The sequence below is a fragment of the Lagopus muta genome, chromosome 5 (assembly GCF_023343835.1).
Source record: "Lagopus muta isolate bLagMut1 chromosome 5, bLagMut1 primary, whole genome shotgun sequence".
Classification (NCBI taxonomy): Eukaryota; Metazoa; Chordata; class Aves; order Galliformes; family Phasianidae; genus Lagopus; species Lagopus muta.
In genome coordinates this window covers 58,415,125-58,429,208 of record NC_064437.1, presented here as the reverse complement: position 1 = coordinate 58,429,208, position 14,084 = coordinate 58,415,125, and the positions used below count along the sequence as shown (strand labels likewise).

Here is a 14,084-nt window from a genome sequence, read left to right as displayed (position 1 = left end):
AAAGATATGAGAGATGTTGTGGTTACTCAGTAATGGTACTTCTCACATCTTGTGTCAGTGTATCATGAAATTGTTGCAGGCTATGTGAGAAACAGCTTCTACTTAAGCATTATAGTTTGATTATACATTTAATGCCCACTCCAGTTTGTTTCCTGTTTTTTTCACTACCATTTAGTCATTAAAGTCATCCCCCACAAGGCTGTCTTCCTTGAATGTGTCCTCATTATGATATGTACTTGAATGCGTGCGGGTAGAATGTTCAGTGAAGTGACAGGTCGCTGTATTTCCTCCCTGGTTTATCTTGAGGTGCATTTGATCTTGAATGGAATAGGAATAAGGCCATCTACTTGTTTCTGAGAGTAAAGATTGTCTGCTTTTCATTCTGTGCAAAATGCAGCTGGGTAGTGAAACAAAGACCAGTGAGCAGTTGCATAGCAAGGAGAAAAACTTGTTCATAGTTAAAAGAAATTCTTTCAATCATATCAGGAAGTTCTCAGGCTTCAGACAATCTGCTATGCTCTTGGGGTATAGGTTTACCCTGAAGCTGTGCTCTCTTGCCACTGTGCTTGGCATCAGTTTGCAAATCTTATTCTCCAAATGTGAAACTCCGACTACTTGCTGCAATGGGAGTTTTACATGTCAGGGCTTTGTGTCGGCCAACTTCATAGTCCAGTGAAGGTTGTAAAGTTCTTTGAATTCTTCGGGACAAATGATGCTACGTGTGTGATTTGGAGCACAGTACGAATGCTCTGATGTATATTCTGTAATGCAGCATCAAGTTGAGTTGTTCCTCTTTCATATTCTGTGTGAAAGTTACATAAGATGTTGCAGAAAACTACAAGTGAAAGATGTCGAAGAACTCTGTGGGATTTCGAGGTTTTTTGTCAGCCTTAGTATCAGACCTAACATAAATAAAACTTCTGTTTTTGAGTACACATTCATTTTAACCTGTGAGAAAGAAGTGATATGATTCCTCAGAAGGCTTCCAACAAAGGTGAGTCTTAAGCTCACACATCTTGGGTGCTCCTACAGGCTGTTGTTTACCCTTTCTTTCATGCTCGCTTCTGTTTCACTCTTGCTTCCTTTCCCCTCAGAGCTATGTGCTGATAATACAGACACTTATACAACAATGCATAGCAAATAAATGCTAGAAACAGAATCTCAGCTCCTCATGCTTAAATACACGTACACTCAGGCATGCATGCATACTTGCAAACCCATGGTAGTTTAAAAAGATGGCAACATAAGGACAAATTCTTCTGTGTTTATGCCATTGCAAGTTTCCCTGATGAGACAACTCCATTTCTGGTGTCCCAAGGTTTTCATTCATCTCAATTTCAAAGTAACTGATGAAGCCTTCAGTTAACATGTAAACACTGCAAGTTTTCTCTAGGAAGTCAGTACCACAGTAATTTGGTCAGTGGAATGCTACTCAACTTCTTCAGAGCTTGCTGCTTTGCAGATACAGAGGGCATAAATACAAATGAACTGTTGTCCTGTGTCTGCTTGGCACATACAAGAAAGCTACTCTCTCAATTAGCTATAGGCAAATAGGTTGTCTGACTAATGCTGTTCTTTCAGTGATGCTGTGTGAGAATAGAAAGTGACTTAAAAACTGTGCTTGTAGGGAAGATGTGGTATTTGAGAAAGAAGTGAATACTGTTGCAGTGTTTTCTGGAAAATATTGGGAAGACACTTTAGCAAGCAGAGTGAGTTTCTTAGATTGTTTTGCCTCCCCTCTGTCTGCTTGACTTCCTTGCATTGTCAGCTGGTGCAAGGGTGTTGGTTGTAGGAAATGGATCATAAAACTTTTAATGAAAGTTTAGTGGGAAATGGCAAGAACAATAAATCTGTCAAAACAGGTTATTCTTGTCCGCAGATGAGGCAGCAGCCAACCCTAGTCATAAGGAAAGTCTCTGTTCAATGACTGCTGCCTGATCCTCGAGCTTACTTCCAGCTCTGAAGAGGACTTCTGTAAAGCGCAAGTTGCTTTCTTCATTTGTTTTGAGCTTCTTTTGTAATCTCTGGCTATGGTCTGAACTTGAGGAGAAGCTGAGGACTGTCAAGTGCAGCTCAAATCACAGTCAGCATCATCCGCAGCATTCAGCTGTGACTGCCTTTGGAGCAAAGCTTGTCAGACGCATCATTTGCTATTCTGCCTTCTCTGATGTGATGGCATGGGGCCCTGTCTGTTGATTGTCCCTCACTGTCCTCCAGCCATAACCTAACTTTTGAGGAGACTGAGGATGGGAGAAAGGCTGCACCTACCTATTGCTGGAGTTGCTGTTCTGGAGTACGTGAGGCTATTTCAGCCAGCTCTTTATAGGAAATATTACAGTTTTTCTGCTTTTCTGTAATGCTGTAACTGCAAATGGTATTGGACTGTCCCACCTGTATCAAGATAATGAAATTGGAGATCAGCTGGAATGTGGATGTGACAGCTTCTTCCACTGCTTGTTGTTCCCACAGCAGGCCTGAGACCCTTCTGAGGAGTTAGGAGGGTCCAGAAACTGGGATGGATGTTGGAGTCCTAGGAAGAAGCTGAAATACATAAATGGAACAAGCAAAGCGTTGTGTTGGTAGAAGCCAGAATGCAGCAGTAGTGCATCAGTTTCAGATATTACTAGGGATTTTCCATTTGTCCACAACAGTAAGCCTTACAGCGATGCTTACTTTGGTATTAGGAACAAAAGCAGCTTCGTTGAAGAGCACCTTATGTTATGTATATCACAGTACCGTCAGTAAGAAGATGTTGCAGGAATGTTTGTTTCTGTTTGCTCTCCAGCCACTGATGGAGAGACACAGGAACAATTAATCCAAACTAAATAAGGAAGTGAATTGAGAGTTGAAAGGGCTCTGATAGATCTTAATTTATTCTTGTAATGAGCGAACTGAAACTGATTAAGGTCACTGTTCGTTATGAACAAGGGTGCCCACAAAAGGCTTTAAAGTCGTTTATATAATCCATTTCAGAAGTTAATTTGAATTAATTTTCTGAAATGTCTGCTGGCAGAAAACCCATTATAGTCTCTGTTTGAAGGCTGCAAGCACTCAAAAATAGATCTGCCTGTGCCACAACAGGTAATCATTATGTAGTGACGCTGCAGCATCCCGGTGGGACGCAGGCAGTGCGGTGTTACACCACGGTGCCGCGTCCCCATCGTCTGAGTCTATCCTCTGTGCAAAACCATTGCCTCAAGCCTGCATCAGGGACCAGGGACTCCAGTTAAATCTGATACATTTTAGCTACCTCCTACTCTCAGAGCAGTAATTTACATTTGCTTTAGCCTGCCTCAGATGTGTGGCACTTTCACCCACAGCTGAGAGCAAGTCTTCAGACAGTTTTTCCAGCACTTAAGCCAGCATTACTCAGTGGTTCAGCTGCTGGGTGATGCCAGGTTTCCCAAGGAATGGTTGCACCACCTGGCCAATGAGCTCCAGTTGTCTGGCTCTGTGCCTTGAAGGCTTCCAGTGCTTCCACATGCTGCCAGTTAGCCCCAGTCTGTAACATTCTGTTGCTGCTGCTGTTCTAATTGGTGACTCAGCCAAGCTTGTTTTGAAAAAGCTGCATCCCCCTTTAACACTCTGAATGGTTGTGAAAAAGGAGGAAAGGCTGAGCGCGTGAGAACTGCTCTGAGCTGGCTGTGATGTTCCTTCTCTAACTCACAGCTGGAGCATTGCACTGGTGCTGTGCCACCCTGCCAGTACCGAAAAACTGAGAAGTTTCTGGCAAACTCCTTCCTCTGCTGCTCAGAGCAGCATGTTTGTTTGGACTTCTCCTCACATTCAGCTCCAGTCTTATATGACTGTGATTAGAGGATTGTGCTTGCCACAGGCTCAGTGTTCTCCACCATGATAGGCACTGCCAGGTCATAAAATACTCAGGTACTTAAAGCCTTGCTTGTGAATAAGCAGCTATACTGGGTGAAAGACGTGGAGAGTTACGTGTGGAAATTGTCCAGGAGCTGAAGGCAGTGCAGACTGTGGCTGTCTGCTAATTAAGTTGTTTTTGTTCCTGCAGTACCAGGATGTGTGCTGGCACACAGTCAGCAGCTGCTGCATGCTACTGTGGTCCAGGCTGCTTACTGCCTCTCTGCTGCCTAGCGTTCTCCCAGAGCTTGTGTAGATGATTCTTGTGCTATTCTGAGGACAGCCAAACTTTATCTCACATGTTTTAAGTGTGGAGGTGTTGGTTCTCCGTTCTAGAATAGGTGCTGGCATCTCTGAGCATAGGGCTGTTTTTCATAGTCCTCTGGTGGGGTGACCGAGGCTTAATCTGTCACTTGGACTGGCAACAGCATAAGCTTGTTTGTCCAGCCTTGCTTCTGAGTCTGAGAGTATTTGCTTGCTGAGGCCTTACTGCTCCAGTGCATGGTGTTACATAGGGAAAAGAAGCTTAAGTGGGAATTCGTTTAAGGATTTTGGAACCGTCTACATCAAAAGTAGTTTTTCCTCAAAAATAAATCTGTCTTTCCTGAACAGCAAATGCGAGTTGTCTCTGCATGCAGGTCTGGGACATGTATTTCAACAACTTTGAAATAAACATTTGTATTACTTAGTGCTCACAGACCAGTTTGTCACCTCTCTGAGACGCTGGAGCCACTTAAAATATTTGCAAGGTATTTCAAACTCATCTGCTGTCAGATTGCCTTATGATAGCTTTACTCGCAGTTTGCACTTAAATTTATGAGGATTCCTTTAGATTTTGATGTGTGTTTTTTTTGTTGGAAAAGAGTAAAGTTGAGTAGGCGCCTTCTAGAGAAGCCAGGATTTTTCATCTGACTTTTCCACATTATATGCTAGCAGTTCTGTATTTTTAAAACAATCTCCACAGGACAAAAAAGCTCTTAAGTTTTTTTTCTGTTCTTTAATGTGGTTTTTCCCAATAACACTACTGGCATAGAGGAGCAGTGTTTTTAATTTCTGGCAGTGTGAGTAATATATATATTCATGTCAGGATATAGGTGCCACTAATTATTCCCAGGATTCATTTTTTTTTTCTTTTTTTCTTTTTTTTTTTTTCCTTGTGGTTATAATTGAAGAACATTAGGAGTGACTACGATGGCCCAGCATGTTTATTGAGTTTGGAAGCTGCTTTGTAAACTCAGATTTGCTGAAGCTGACTTTGGAAAATGAGACTGTCATTTTAGAGATCCTGGAGTGACTGCTGTGCAAATTAGTTGGTGGTAATGATGAAGGGTATGTCTAGGCCTGGTAAGACAGATGACTGGCAGATCAGGCTCAGCTCAACCAGAAATTTTGGAAGGAAGTTGGCTATGGCGCTCTGGTACCTCTCAAAACAGGATATGAGTGGCATGGAGATGAGAAGAACCAAATCTGAAATCTTTTGACAAAAAATCAGTCACTCTGAATTTCAAGTCTGAGAATCAATGTGGCATTTAAGGGTTTTTTAAATTGATGGGTTTTATCATGCTTTGGTATTATTTTAGATTGATGACAAAAGAAAGATTGTAGATGTAGCCCAGAGATCACCAGTATAATATCGTTGGTGTTGCAAAAGAACAGTCCAAAATGAATCTTGAAGCAAACAATGAAATTAAGCCTAGCAATGAGCTAGGGTTTAAGATTCAAAATAGAAATCAGCGTGCAGCTGAAAATAGTTCTGAGCTGGAAAAATTAATGACACTATAATAAAGCTATCTGGAAACTGAGCTTCCAGGAATCTGTGTAGAGGTGTCTATGTGAAGTGAACAAATGCTGAAAGAGAGTGGAGCAAGGGATTTGTGTTTCCAGTGTAGGTGTCTGTGAAGTATGTGTTATTCAGCTTTTTGAATCCCTGATCAGAGGCACATACTCTGGGTGGAATTTGTTTTGAACTGCATTCTTTGGCAATGCAGTTGACCTTGAGCTAGGCTTCTGATTCTCTTTAGTGTATGTAAACAACCTGCTAAAAGGCCAAATTGTTGATTGGCTTTTTTTAAGCTCTTAATTTGTTACGGAGCGAATGTGAAACCTATGATAGAAAGTAGCAGAATTAGTGTGTGGGTGTCATTGTGCATTAACTGCTGAGCGTTCGCTCAAATGCCAGATAAATCTCGTTCTTGGATTCATTTTTGTTCATAAAACTGTTCTGTGACTTCTTGGATGCTAAAAGATGGGATTGTTTTCTGATTTATCTGGGGTGGCTGGCTAATTATAACAGCTCATTCTTTAAATAGGCCAAGCAGGCTACACCTTAGCTGCTTTCTGTTCTTTGCAGGAGAGTAGATTAATTAATAACAGGAGAATGAAGTGTTAAAATACTTGTTTTTTTTCTGTGAATGTAACAGAAGAAAAATAGGAAAAAAAATGGACAGAAGAGAAGGTTGCTGTTAATAGCACAGGGGAAAGGGGGAATTCTCAAGTGGTGACTGAACTGTTGATCATTTGTTTGGCCTTGGGATGCATGAGTGTGAACGTCTTGTATGGCGGAGACAGAGTGGGGCTGACTTTCAGAGGGACTTGAAGTCTGGAAGGATGGACCAGCATAGAACTTAAGGTGTTCAGCAAAGACAAATGCAGTCTTGCACACTGGGTGGAAAAAACCAAACTGGCTACAAAGGACTGACTACATAGCACCTTCGCAGAGATGGCTGCGGTCCTGATGCACAGGTTGAGTGATACTCAGCACTGTGCCCTGAAAAGCTTGCTGTGTGTAGAGTAAGAGTTACAAGATTTGCAGGAGTGCAGCTGGCAGATCAAGGGAAGTGATTGCTCTGTGCTCAACACTGGAAGAGTTTCCAGTCTTGCCTTCCTGCTCTGTTCCTCCCAGTCTATGGAGGAGGGATGCAGGCAAATTAGGCAGAGTGCTAATGGGGGCTAATGGAGTGCGTGGCCAGCGTGATAAGTCTGAGGACTTGCTTAGGACTGAAGAAGAAAAGATAAGGGCAGGCATGGTTGCTAGCTGAATGGATGCACTACATGAATGAGCCCTTGTTTTCTATAATAGTTCTCTTCCCTGACTGCCTTTGGTGCACAGTGCAAGAATGGAAGGTAGCAGTCACAAACTGCAAGAGAAATCCCAACTGAGTAGAATGATTTTCTTTTCCCCAGTAAGTGTGTTTGAGCCCTTGGTGAGATTGCCAAGAGGCTCTGTGCAGTCTTCGTGTTTGGGGACTTCCAGAAGCTGATAGAACAAGGCCCTAAGCAACCTGATCTGGTTTTGGAAGTAGCCCTGCCTTGGGCAGCAAGTTGAACAAGATATCTGCAGGCTTCCCTACCAGCCTGATCTGTTCTGTACCTCTTTTGTGACTCTGAGGTGCTGAATGCAGAGGCTTTTGCCCTTCAGCAGTCCAGCGCAGGCATTGAGGGCTGCAGTCGGTAGACAAAAGCTGTATTTTTTCTTAGGCTTAAGTCTTTTCATCCTTACTTTATGTCACATGAGACAGTAAGAGTATCAGAGAGATGCCTGTAAAAGCACTAGCCATAAGATGGAATCTGTCCCTACAGTATTTCAGATAATTAAGTTTCAGGATTCACATAACCAGTGATCCTTGTCTCCACCCTCCTGTGCATTCATTGCTCTTGCTTGTTAGGGCTGTTCTCTTTGAACTACATTCTCCTGATGGTAAATGACCTGGCAGGTGTGTGATGGCCAACGTGAATTTCTATATTTTTGTTCTCTTGTCCCACATACAAGTCCTGACCAGAATTCCACTTATTCTAGCAGAACATTTGGGTTGTAAGTAGGAAGGAATTACATTCAGGTGAGCTCCCAGTGCTCCCAATGTGTGGTTCGTAATGCATGAGGCACTGAGTAATAGGAATAGCAATATTGTACTACTGGTCAGGTCTGGCAAGTAGCACAGAGTGTGATTCTGGCCTTTGAAATAGGGATAATAAGTAGAACTACAGATTCTGTGAGACATCCCTGATACATTTTAAGTAACAAGAAGCAAATGTCATTGCCCTACTTGTAAGTAAAATTTGTAGGTACAATAGCAAGCGAACGCGAGTTAAAAGAAGAATAACTCTCCCTCTCCTTTCACCTGGCACTGTATATCAAGTTTAATCCTGCATTTTCCTGACAGTTTAACTCTTTTATGGCTGATGTGTTAAATGAACAGAGTGCTGATGCTCCTGATATCTGTTATGTTAGCACTTTCAGTTTTCTCTGCTTACCATAACAAAATAACATCATCACCACATTATTCTTCAGTTTGAATATTGGTTCACACTCTGATATTTTCCATGATGCTCCTGATGGGTGTTGAAGTTAAGATTTAAAAGAAACCCTCTTTCTTAGGTATCTGCATTACGTTGCTTTAATCACTGTGATAAAAAAAGAAAACGTTCCTGGTCCAAAGTCGCATCTCATGCACACTATTGTCAGTGGTAATAAAAATTTAATGAAAGAATTTCTAATATAGTCCAATAGGCTGTGATAAAAATTGCCTTGAGGGGAAAGAAGAGCAATACAGTATCATCTGAATTCTTCCAGTGCTTTTCCCTATCAACTGTGCTTAATACTTAAAGACTTCTATGACACTCCACATGCTTTAACTGCTTCGGATTCATGCCTTCTAGCAAATCTTCAAGCCTTGTTCTTCAGATACTGATGATTTCTCTAAGCAACAGTTACCACAAAAAGAGAAACGACTGATTTTTTTAGTTGTACTACATTGTTCATTTGTTGTCACTTTTAATACTCCTATGGGTGTATCTGTACTTAAACAATCAAACAAACAAAAAATAAGCTGAAAAATGGCTTTGTGGGTTCCTGCCTGGAGTGTTTCCATACGTAGGCTTTCTCTGCTCTGAAGCGTGCAAATTTAGATTAATGAATTCCTTTCTTTTTATGCCTTAATTTTGCCTCCTGTCCAGTGGTTATCCCACACGTACAGATGTTAATTGTAAGTAAAGTTAGAGGAAAGTTGCTGTGTATTTACAGAGTTACACTGAGTGGTGCCTTAACCTCAGTAGGAGCCAGTAAGCATTACTGAAATAAAAATGGCTCCACTTTTTGTTTTCTCCCAGAACAATGCTGTGGTAATTCTGGAAATGTAAAGCATATCAACTGAATTGAGCACTCATTTGGACAATGTCTTAATGACAGAGCTTAACCATTGTTTTTTTCATTCTGGGTCCAGAATAGCTTAATGCAAGAGTGACTGATGAGAAATCTTTTTTTACATGGCAATATAAAATGTTGAAATTTGTAAGCTTGAATTTTTTTTTATTGAGAAATTACTAACTAATTTTTATTGAGAAGTGGAAGAGATTTTTGCTCATAAGCCAGAAAAACATTGGGATCTGCTAATGAACTGTACTCTTGACAACTTTGGGAGGAAAATTGAGTGCCAAGTTGAGATGAGCGTATTGAGCTGAACTGTTGAGGGTAAATCATAGAAACAGGTTAAATTTAAGTATTAATTTTAGTAGCTGAAAGATCTTTGTGCACCTGAGGAAAAAGAAGAGTGTTTGCTCAGCAGTAGGAGTTGACCAGTGGGGGGAAATGTTTCATCTCCAAACTATCAATTTGTGATCTGTTGCTCGGCGCCTAAGAGCCAAGTCAGGGGAAAGCAGTCCATATCAGTGAGTTCCCAAGCTGCATTTCAGGGTGGGAGAGCACAGAGTTTATTGTAGCTCTGCAAATGTTTAGCTAAAGAAAATACAAAACTTGTTGAGTAAATCTTAAAATAAGGTGCAGTGGGAGACTGCTGTTTTAGTCTTAGAAGCTATTTAATGCACAATTTATCACAACTGAAATATCTGCATTTCTTGCAACTGTACAGTGAAATCCCAATAGAATTGACTCAGCCTCCATCCTTCCTGCATGGATATATTGGGGAACATACTATTTACTCCCTCTTTTTGTCTTCTGATCTTTTTAAGGACAAGTATGCTTGGGCTCTTTCATCAGGGCTGTTAGTAGCTCAGCGTGCAACCTTGGAAGTGATTTGGCATCTGTATGGGTGGAATTTATAAAATAAGGTGCTTAAAATTAGACACATCAATATCAACAACTTGTAGGCTAGCAGGTGTAAGGGCTTGTTAGAAAAAGATTCCTGCTATGTTTTGTTTGTTTGGTTGGTTGTTTTTTTTTTACCTGTTTGACAGATAAACATTTCTGAAATCTTCGTGCAGAGGAAGCATGTAAAGAAACATTATTTAATTTACTTCTGTTGTATTTTCCCTGAAGATAAACAAATTTTGGTCTTGAACTCATTAGATCAGCGGGTGATAGGCTTAAAAACAAAACAGAACAAAGCTATTTTGGAAGTGTTTATTCCTGCAGCACTGGAGTGTAAGGTGGAGCCCAGTACTTCAGAGCATAGGGCAATGAAAAAGGGGGGAGGTATTTCAGAAGGAACTAGAAGAATTTGGAGCAACTAGATGCCTTGGTAGCTGATAAGCAGTAATCAGGAAGCAGTCCACGTTTTTACTGCCATGTGTGAGAGAATTATGAAAGGTTGCTCGTTATTGGCCCTGGTTCATGTGTTTCTTTTCTTCAGCACTTGCTTTTCACCACCAGAAGAAGTATTGCAGGTTTTATATCTTTGTTTATGCCTTACCAAATTTGAATGCCATGCACATCAATTAATGTTTTTAAAACACTGAGATCATCAAATGAAATGGACGTGCAAGAATTTCAAGTGATGTCTGAAGGAGGAGGAAGGTCTTTAGCTACAGAGATCCAGTTTTCTGCTGTTAGTCCAAGCCCCTCTCACAATGCACGTATCTACAGGCTGCTGCGCTGGATTCTGGAGATGTCTGCCTGTTAGTAGTTCTGTGTTAATATAGGCCTCATTTAAAGCCTTGTGACAGCTTACAAAATGCTCTAGGATACAGTGGGATGAAAGGTACATAAACACATGTAAAATGTTATAATTAGGATGCATTAGCAATGCACAAGGAAGGAGGGTTTGCCTGGCTACGTTTTATGTCTATAAGGCTTAGTTACTCTGGAACACAGAATGCATGGCATAACTCTTGTTCCAAGCAGTTACACTTGTAAATAATTGCTATGCACAAGCACTGAGGAAGATATTGTAAATTCATTTCTGCTGGGAGACAGAGTCATTGGCAGAGATGCACTGACTTCACAGGATGGAGAAACATTCTGGAAGAGTCACCACAGGCAGCAGTAAATGAGAAGGAGAGTAACTAGAGATCAGCAGGGCCAGACCAGGCTGGAAGGTGAGGGAAATTGCTGGTGCAGCGAGGAAGAATGAGCTTGTGATTTCCGTCTGAGATCTGTTGGTTCTCTTGCTGGCCCTTACAAAGCAGCTCTGCTGACAAACCTGTGTCATCTCCTGCATATTCTGGTATATGTTGGTCTTGGAGTGAGGAGAAATAAGGAGAAAAGCTATGAAGGAACAAGGTAAGTTAATTTCCTTATAGTAAGAGCTAATTGGTCTTCTTTAAAATCTGACTTCTTTTTTTCTTTTTTTAAATTATTTTCTCAAGACAGAGGGCTGGGATTGGGATTCCTGAGGCTGACTCAATTCCTAAATTGCGCGTAGAGTTTTGTGGTCCTGAGCAGATCATTTAAGATGATATCTCAATAGGGATAAAATGTTCCAGGAAGCAGGTTGAGCTAATAGAATCAGTGCTGTCTAGAAAGAACTGCTTTGGAAACTTGAAGGAGTGGTAAAGATGCCTTGTGTGTCTCCCACCAAACACAACAGGTGCCTCGTGAATCTGTGGCTGTCTGAAATGTCTCATAACATTCTTGGTTAACACGTTTACTGATAGTAGTAGGTAGCTTGTGATTCTGAGAGTTTCTGTTTGGGTTACATGAAGTCTGGAGTGGGGAAAAAGGCACTAAAAGAAAATCTAAATCACGTAAGTGTGCTCTTCAACATAGCAGTTTTCAAATTGTTGGTCTGTGTGATGGAGTCCCTGAGAACATTGTTGCCTTTCTGTTCTTCTGGCATGGCCCTTGCAGCACAGGGATTGATTATGCTCAGTCAATTTGCAGGAATTACAACAAGCCTGAGAACTGTGTAGGATGGAGTACGCTAAATCCAGTGAAATTGCTGGAGAGCTAATAGTCAGCAAGTCTCTCCTGAGCTTTAATAGCAAACAAAAACTGCCTCTTTGCTGAGAGTGACAGACTGCAGTAGTTCAGAGTCTTGTCACTTGGTGAGAGTGTTTATGGCAGTAGGCTCCAGAGTTTTTGGAGGTTGGACCTCCAGCATAAGAGAACACAGTGTGTGAGAACCAATCTCTTCACACATGGGTACTAAGTTATCCCTAAATGTAACATACATTGACACGTAATCAACTTATATTACAGAGGAGATATGTATGTATGTGCATAGCTATACAGAAAACTTAATGGCTCAAATATAGCATCTAATGCTATAGCTACTAATAATACACAACTAGTATGAGTATGATGACTTGCACAATATGTAGATGTATATTGAATCATTCTCAACTTCCTTCTTTCATCTCTTTACCGAAGCCAGAATGATACAGTTGTGGTTAGCTGTGTAAGCTGCAGTGGTGTAGCCCAGGAATTTGCCTCTTGAAGAGGGCAGAAGAACTTGTTTCCCATAGACTCATAGAGAACAGAACTGTTCTGGAGACAGGGACGCAGTAAGTTGAGTCTAGGAGCAGAGTAGCCATAAGTGTGTGCTGAAGGTCAACGCTTTCTGTGCTTTCATTTCTCTTTTGTCTGTAGAAAAGACAAAGTAATTGTGTCTGCCTACCACATCAAAGTGATAGTAATGATAATTAAAATATGGAGTGCTTTGATTATTAAAAAGAAAGGTGAGGGTGGCTGGAGAGAAAGCAGTATTTCTGTGAGCTAATCATTTTCTGTCAGGCACACTGAAGTCCAAATGCAGCGTACTCCTTGTCCTGCACTATTTTTAATTTGGCAGCAAATAAATGTGTAAGGCCAGAGGATGCCAGACTGAGAATAAAGGAAGACAGAGACCAGATTCCATGTCAGTGTTTACATCTGTCTGTGCGTCTGTATGAGTGTGTGGTTTTAATACTCTGGTTGAGAAGATGACAGTTCAGCGTGGAGAAAATGAAGTCAGGAGTTCAGGAAATTCAGGATTTAATGATCAAAGCAGAGAATTTAAAGTGGTTGGCCAAAATTTGGATGTAGTAGCTTTCACCCAGGAAACCAGAACGTTTTGTATATTTCTGACATCGTTTCATACATGCTTAGAAGAGAAAAATGTGGGGGCTTTGCCTTTTTTTTCAATTTATTTTTTGGTCATTTAAAGTAAGACCTTAGGGCAAAAGATGGGATTCTTTTTCAGCACCATTTCTCAGCCCATAATAATGTACAGAGTACAACAAGTGTATTCTGGAGGGGGCTTTGGGTTGAAAGTTTTCGGCTGCTGCACCTTGTGTTTGCCTGCTTGCTTCCAATGGGTTACAGCTGCTCTGTCCTTCCCCCTCACTTCATTTCAGGGAATAAAACTCAAAGATGCTAACCAGTGTGTTAGCAGAGGAAAAAAGAGAATGCATGGTTAGGTGGTATAGGTGGAAACTGAAGGTATGGAAGCAGTTAAGAAAGACAGCTTTAAGCTTTGATAGACAAGCTAGAAGACACACAGAGGAACTTGGACAGCTGTCAAATGGAAAGGAACTGAAAGTATTTCTGGCAGTGGTGTTCTGAGGAGGATGTTACATGCAGGTAAGGCAGGCCTGATGGATGTTGACGATCTTGGACACAAATTTGTCAGGAAAAAAAGATGTATTAATTCTGCTGCTTATGGAACACTCTGTGCAGCTGCATGGAAGGAAATGCCTGGAAGTTTACACTTGCAGTCAGCCTAATTACCTATGTCCGGGTGGGACATTGTGGGAACCTGGGGAAGATGCATGGGACTTTGGCTAGGATTGCTGTGTTTATGGAAAGTGTTAAAACAGTGTCTCTTTGATCCCCGTCTGACTGTTCTATTTAGGTGCAGTATATTCAAAAAGGAAGAACAGTGGAGTGAAGATGAGGCACAGAGTAAAATAGAAGCGAAACAGTCGTAGGGTAAAATTAAGGCTGCTTGCAGTTTGCCTTTGTGGCAATCTAGGATCCCTTTGCATGCATGAAAAAGCAAGCTGTCCGTAACATCAGCTGCTTTGAGATGGTTCATACATTGAAACATTCCACTATTTGAAGG

At 41.2% G+C, this 14,084-nt stretch overlaps 1 protein-coding gene across 1 annotated transcript in view; it reads left to right on the top strand.

Annotated features, from left to right (window-relative positions):
* Positions 1–14,084, top strand: part of ABLIM1 (actin binding LIM protein 1) — a 174,656-nt gene that overhangs the window by 29,993 nt on the left and 130,579 nt on the right. The gene's annotated exons all lie outside the window — the stretch shown is intronic.